The following is a 6942-nucleotide window of genomic DNA, read 5'->3' on the forward strand; positions in this document are numbered from 1 at the left end:
GGAAACTGGAAAAATGAGGTGAGGATCAAAGTACAGTAGGGGTTGTTTAGAAAGATGGAGGCTAAGAGAGATTGTACCACTAACATGCTGTGTAACTTCGGGAAAGCTACTCACCTCTCTGGACCTGATATTCCTTTTCTATAAAAAGGGAGGCAAAATTGGGGGGAAAGACTTGAAAAGTCAAATGGCTATAGGGGCCTATAGGGACACCCACATGAGGAAAGTGATCCAAGGGAGGGTGGTGCAAACCGACAGCTCAGGGATAGTGAACAGGGTAAGCCCTACGTGGCTTAACCAGTGCTGCCATGAGTAATAGCAGAGAGGATGAGAGACAGAGTCTCTAGTCCCACTATTGCCAACTTGGTTTTTTGAAAGACAGAAATCCAGGGTGCCTGGATGGCTCCGTTGTATGAGCCTCAGAGAAACTTGGAATGTAGGAACGTAGGAAGTATCTCCCTTGCCTGAGATACTTCAACACACAGGTATATTTCAGTTGGCTCCATGTTGTGATTCTTTTTAATTAGTTGCCAACTTTCAATATCAAAAGAACCCCCACCAATCTGGATTTCTCTCTTTTTTTTTTTTAAGATTTTATTTATTCAGGAGAGACACACAGAGAGGCAGAGACATAGGCTCCTGCAGAGAGCCTGATTCTCTGAGGCCCTTCTATGTGCCAGGCATCTACTATGTGTTAATGATACAGTGGTTTAGGAGACTGACACGTCTTTGCCCTTACTTTCTAGAAGAGTTTATTTTATTTTTTTTTAAATTTTTATTTATTTATGATAGTCATACAGAGAGGGAGAGAGAGGCAGAGACACAGGCAGAGGGAGAAGCAGGCTCCATGCACCGGGAGCCCGACGTGGGATTCGATCCTGGGTCTCCAGGATCACGCCCTGAGCCAAAGGCAGGCGCCAAACCGCTGCGCCACCCAGGGATCCCTCTAGAAGAGTTTAAAGTGCAAGATCTGGCTGCAGACAATTTTCTCCTCACTCTCAGGGGTAAGGGCCCCCAGCGAGCAGCCTGATGGGGGTGAGATAAAGGTCCATGCTTCCCATACCCACTAGATTACTATAATGATAGTAATTTTTTAAAAAAGGAAAACAAGTGTTGGGAAGGATGTGGAGAAATTGGAATCCTTCTACATGGCTGATGGGAATGTAAAATGGTGCAAAACAATCTGGCAATTCCTCAAAAAGTTAAACATGGAATTCCTGTACAACTCAGTGATTCCATTTCTAGGTATATACCTAAGAAATTGAAAAAAGGTTCTCAAACAAATACCTGTAGGCACATGCTTACAGTGGCACTATTCATAATAGCCAGAAGGTGGAAACAACCCAAATTTCCATCTACAGATGAATATATAAGCAAATTGTGGTATATACATACAATGAAATATTATCCAGCCATAAAAAGAACTGAAATACCAATACATGCTGTAACTCGGGTGAACTTTGGGCTGGAATGGGAGTGATTGCTTTAATGGGATCAGTGCTTCGAGATGAAACTATTTGAGGACCATACAGAGGTGGTGGTTGCACAACTCTGTGAATGTACTAAATGCCACTGAATTGTTAAGATGGCTACATTTATAAGGCTATGCCAATTTCAACTCAAAAAAATTTACAAATTGAAAACTACATAAAAGTGCTTTCCTAGGTTGGTTAAATTATAGTGCATCCAAACAGTGGAATAATATGTAGCCATTAAGAATATCCAAGGATAGGGACACCTGAGTGGCTCAGCGGTTGAGCGTGTGCCTGCAACTCAGGGTGTGATCCTGGAGTCCTGGGATCAAGTCCAACATCGGGCTCCCTGCATGGAGCCTGCTTCTTCCTCTGCCTGTGTCTCTGGCTCTCTCTCTCTGTGTCTCATGAATAAATAAATAGAATCTTAAAAAAATGTCCAAGGATATTTTGGGGCACCTGGCTGGCTCAGTTGGAGGATCATGCAGCTCTTGATCTCAGGGTCATGAGTTCAAGCCCCACGTTGGGTGTAAAGATTACTTAAATACATAAATAAACTTAAAAAATAAGTTGACAGGGATCCCTGGGTGGCGCAGCGGTTTGGCGCCTGCCTTTGGCCCAGGGCGCGATCCTGGAGACCCGGGATCGAATCCCACGTCGGGCTCCTGGTGCATGGAGCCTGCTTCTCCCTCTGCCTATGTCTCTGCCTCTCTCTCTCTCTCTCTCTCTCTCTGTGTGTGTGTGACTATCATAAATAAATAAAAAAATTAAAAAAAAATAAAAATAAATTGACAATTAAAAAAATCCTAGGAGATTTTTTTTTGGTAAATCCTAGGAGATTTTAATGACATGGATAAATGTTTATAATATAGGGCTAAGCAAAGAAGTAGGATGAAAATTGTATACCACAGCAGTTTACTGATTACGTTAAATAAAAAGCACACAGAAAAGACTACACAAAAGTAAACTAAAATATCTGTTATCCAAAAAACTTTTTTAAAAAGATTTTATTTATTTATTCATGAGACACACACAGAGAGAGAGAGAGAGAGAGGCAGAGACACAGGCAGAGGGAAAAGCAGGCTCCATGCAGGGAGCCTGACATGAGACCCGATCCCAGGTCTCCAGGATCACGGCCCGGGCTGAAGGCAGCGCTAAACCACTGAGCCACCCCGGGCTGCCCCAAAAAACTTTAAAAAGGAGTCATTCTTCCATTGTTTGAGTTTTTACCAAGTGTCAGGCAAATGAAGATCTTTGCTCTCCTGCAGTGGAAAACAGACAGACCTGGAACAGGGGGCCTGGGAGGTCAGCAGAGCCAGACTCTCTGTCGTCTCTGATCCAGACTACCTGGGTGACCCTTTCAGGTCTCAGTCCTCCTTGCACACAAGAGAGGTTCACAGATGCCCCCTCTGGAGACCCATCCAGCCACTCAGTGTTTTCCCAAGAAACGCCTGCACCCTCCCACCTTCACCAGGGCCATACATCCAGGATGGTCCCAGTAGAATAGTTTATTGTAGTAAAAGCCTTGTTACATGTCTGAATGTCCAACAACTGAGGGATGAGAAATAAGATAGGATGGTCACTTGCAGGAATGAATGAATGAGAAAGAATGAACTATGCATGCCTTTGTTTCTCATCCTGGCTAGACCTTGACAACTTAATGATAAGGCAAGGAATAGAAAAACGATATTGCAGAAGAATCTCACAGCTGGATAGCGTTTTTGGAGATCTTTAAAACACAGAAAAACAATTCTATGTATTATTTATGCATCCATATCTATGTCATAAATTCATAAAGGCACAGACTGGAAAGGACTATATTTCATGACTGGTTGCCTCTGGGCAGAGAGAAAAACAGGACTGAGAGAGAGACAAGTGGAGAGGCTTCAGTATTATCTGTTACTTTTAACACTTTTATTTTTTAAAAACCAGAGGGAAACATTTAATTCTGGGTGGTGGATTCATGGGATATTTACTATATTCTTTCTTTCACTTTTCTTTATTTTAATATCCCCCCCCCCAAAAAAAAAGGATAGTGAAGAGAAATCCATGGGATAAAGGAACCAATATCTATTGAAGTCTTTCTCTGTGCTGGCCAAAGGCTACAGCAATGGTTCTCAAAGTGTGGTCCCTGGACCAGCAACAGCAGCATCACCTGGGAATGTAAATTCTCAGATTCCCCAGCCAGACCTACTGAATCAGAAACTCTGGGGTCAGGGCCCAGAAATCTGTGTTTTAACAAGCCTCCCAGGTGTACTGCTAACATTTGGGAAGCACTGGCTAGACGGTAATAGCGATGACAATAGTTCACGAGTATTAAGCACCTATACCTGTGACCTAACGCTCCAAGAGCTTTCCATGAATAACCTAACCTAACCTTCAAAACGACCCTGGGAGGGAGTCATTATTATTAATATCCCTATCCTATAGGTGGAAAAGCAGAGGCCTAGGAAGACCAAATCCCTTGCTCAAGGTCAACAGGCAGGTTGCTCCCAGAATCCCACTTCCCCTTGCATGACCCCCACAGACTCCAGCTCACTGTAGCCTTGGAGAAAGAATTATAGCCCTATCTGACGGAGGAGAAAACTGGGATTCGGAGAGGGAGCACGACTTGGCCCAAGGTCTCACCGAAGCGGAAAGGGGGCGGGGAGACACCCTGTGGTCTGTCCAGGAGGTTTTGAGGTTTGACCCAGACCTGCTGGGGATCAGGGCCCAGCGCGGGAAGAGGAGGGAGCGCAGAGTGGGCCCAGCTGCAGGCCCGCCTGGGTGTGGTTCGCACCGCACGCCTACGGCCAGCTGTCCCCCTCCCCACGACGGGCTGCCAACCGCCGCCAACCTGCCGTGACCCGTCACCCACCCCCACCAGGGACCGTAAGGGCCTTCCCTTCTCGGTCTGTAGAGCCTCATCCCTTCCTTCTCGTTTTTCTCTTTTGCAGAAGGGGAACCTGGACGGCTCAGAGGAGCGGAGGCTGGACCGAAGTCCCTCGGGGGCCAGCGCTCCTCTCCCCTAGAGCTCCTCCAGGCTCGCACGCAGCCCGGCCAGCCCCGCCAGCCCGGCCCTCGTCGCGGGCCCCCGGTCCCACCGCGCGTCCGCCGCTCCCGCGACCGCCCCTTCCTGCCGCCCTCCACCGCCCTGCCCCCGCCACTGGGCTCCCCCCACCGTCCCCCGCAGCGGAGACCCTCCCGCTTCCGCCGTCCGCGCGCCACTCACCTGGGCGCCCGCTCCTCCTCCTGCGGGCAGCCCGGATCTTCGCAGCTCGAACGCCCCCCCAGCTCAGCAGCCCCCGGACTCCCGGGGCGCCCGCACCCGAAGGGAGACGGGCTGACTTTGGAGAAAAGGCAAAGGGCGGCGCTCTGAGGGGCTTGGGCGCCGCGCGGCCTCTCGGGCTCCCCTGGCGCTGAACCCCCGGCGCCCCCTCCTGCTCGCCTCTGGGCCTCAACGGTGCGCTGGGGCAGGGACCAGGGACTCGGTGGCACCCACAGGCCATCTGGGCTCCTTAGCCGCGCCCTGAGCGATGCTAACCCCACCCCCGTGTATCCTAACCCCGCCCCTGAAGACTCTAACCCCACAGCGTGGACTCTCATCCCAGGCCCTTCCTCTCAGCACCCTAATCCCACCGCTCAAGGGTTTTTTTTTTTTTTTAAACGCCGCCCATCAGAGGCTTCCATCCCTGCCCCTAAGGATCCTAACCCTGGCCCCGAAGGATAATAAACCTGCCCCTAAGAATTTTAATCCGTCCCCCAAAGATCCTAACCCCACGCCCTCTTCCAAGCACTTAACCTAACGCATTATAATCCCCGCCTCCCCAAACCTTAATGCGGTCGCCAAAGGGATTAAACTCGTCCTCCCAAGAACCGCAACACCGTCTCCTCCCAAGATCCTCGTTCTGCCCCCAAATGATTTTGAATTTCACATCTGAAGGATTTTTTTAGCCTCACCCATAGGAAATTTCTAATCCTGTCCCCCAAGGATTCTAATCCGGCCAATTGAAGGATTTTATCCCTTCTCTTCAAAGGATTCTGACCCAGCCCTCCAAATTCATAACCCTAACCCCAGGGATTCTAATCCTGCTCCCGAATAATCCCAATCTTGTTTCCAAAGGATTTTAATCCCCCCTCGGATTCCAATCCGATCCATCCAAAAATTCCAACCCTACCCTCAAGGACTTTAACTCCTCATCAAAGGATTCTAACGTGACCCACAAGGATCCTAAACCTTTACCTCGGCACTCTGGCAGGATTCTAATCCCCCGCCCCAAGCATTCTGATCGGTTTTCTCTACCACTCCAATCCTCTCTTGGAGCCCAGGCCCCTCCCCCACACCGTGTCCCAGGCCTTCCTGGTCCTTCTGTGGTCAGCGGTTTCCGCTCCACAGGCCCCGCGCTATTCAAACGGCAAGCAAAGTTTCTCACCCGCAGGCACCACCCTGGCTCATTCTTGGCGGGTTTCAGGCAGCTGGGAAGCTCAGAGGACTTTGAAAACTGAGGAGGCGGGATGCCCAGCTGGAGGGCACCTGGAGGCCCCACATGAATGAGATGTGCCCAGCACCAGGCAAGGGCAGAGCACAACTGCTTCTGGAAAAAGAGCTATTGTCGCACTAAAGTCTGCCAAGCACACTTACAAGATGTGTAAGAATTTTACAGCTTTTCTGTATTCCCTCTGTTATCAGCCATTTCAGGCCACCGTCATCTCTTCATTCACTCATTCATTCATTCAGCAATACTGTGCTGAGTGCTGGGCTACACAGGGTTTCTCAACTCCAGTACTGTTGACATTTGGGCTGCATAATTCTTTGTTATGGGGTGGAGGGACTGTCCTGGGCATGGGAGGATGATGACCAGCATTCCTGCTAGGTCATTGTCTACACCCTCCACAGTTTATTTGTCAATTCCTATAGCTATGGACACCTAGATGGCACGCAACTTTGCCCTAAAGACCTGTGTAAGGATTTTGTAAAGACTTGCTTTGCCAAGAATGATGAATGCTTGCAGAATGGCTGCTGCCAAAATTCTCCTAACATTTCCCCACATTTAAGAAAATTTAAATTCGGGAACCCTGGGTGGCGCAGCGGTTTAGCGCCTGCCTTTGGCCCAGGGCACGATCCTGAAGACCCGGGATCGAATCCCACGTCGGGCTCCCGGTGCATGGAGCCTGCTTCTCCCTCTGCCTATGTCTCTGCCTCTCTCTCTCTCTCTCTCTGTGTGACTATCATAAATAAATAAATAATTTAAAAATAATAATAATAAAAATCTTTAAAAAAAAGAAAATTTAAATTCAATTAATTAACATATAGTGTATTAGTTTCAGAGGTAGAGTTCAGTGATTGATTAGTCTTATATAATACCCAGTGCTCATTATATCACATGCCCTCCTTAATGTCCATCACCCAGTTACCCCATCCCTACAATCCCCTTCCACATTTCTCCACATCATGATTGACTCTTGGTACCATCCATTAGTCCTTTTTTTTTTT

The 6942-nt window shown here is 48.4% G+C and overlaps 1 protein-coding gene across 1 annotated transcript in view; it reads right to left on the minus strand.

Moving 5' to 3' along the window:
- The window catches only part of HCK (HCK proto-oncogene, Src family tyrosine kinase), a 42022-nt gene extending 37114 nt beyond the window's left edge, over positions 1-4908 (minus strand). The window contains exon 1 of the mRNA XM_055302665.1: positions 4681-4908. The gene's annotated coding sequence lies outside the window, so the exon portion shown is untranslated. The remainder of the gene's footprint in view (positions 1-4680) is intronic.
- Positions 4909-6942: the final 2034 nt, after the last annotated feature.

Source organism: Nyctereutes procyonoides, unplaced genomic scaffold, assembly GCF_905146905.1.
Source record: "Nyctereutes procyonoides isolate TBG_1078 unplaced genomic scaffold, NYPRO_anot_genome, whole genome shotgun sequence".
NCBI lineage: Eukaryota > Metazoa > Chordata > Mammalia > Carnivora > Canidae > Nyctereutes > Nyctereutes procyonoides.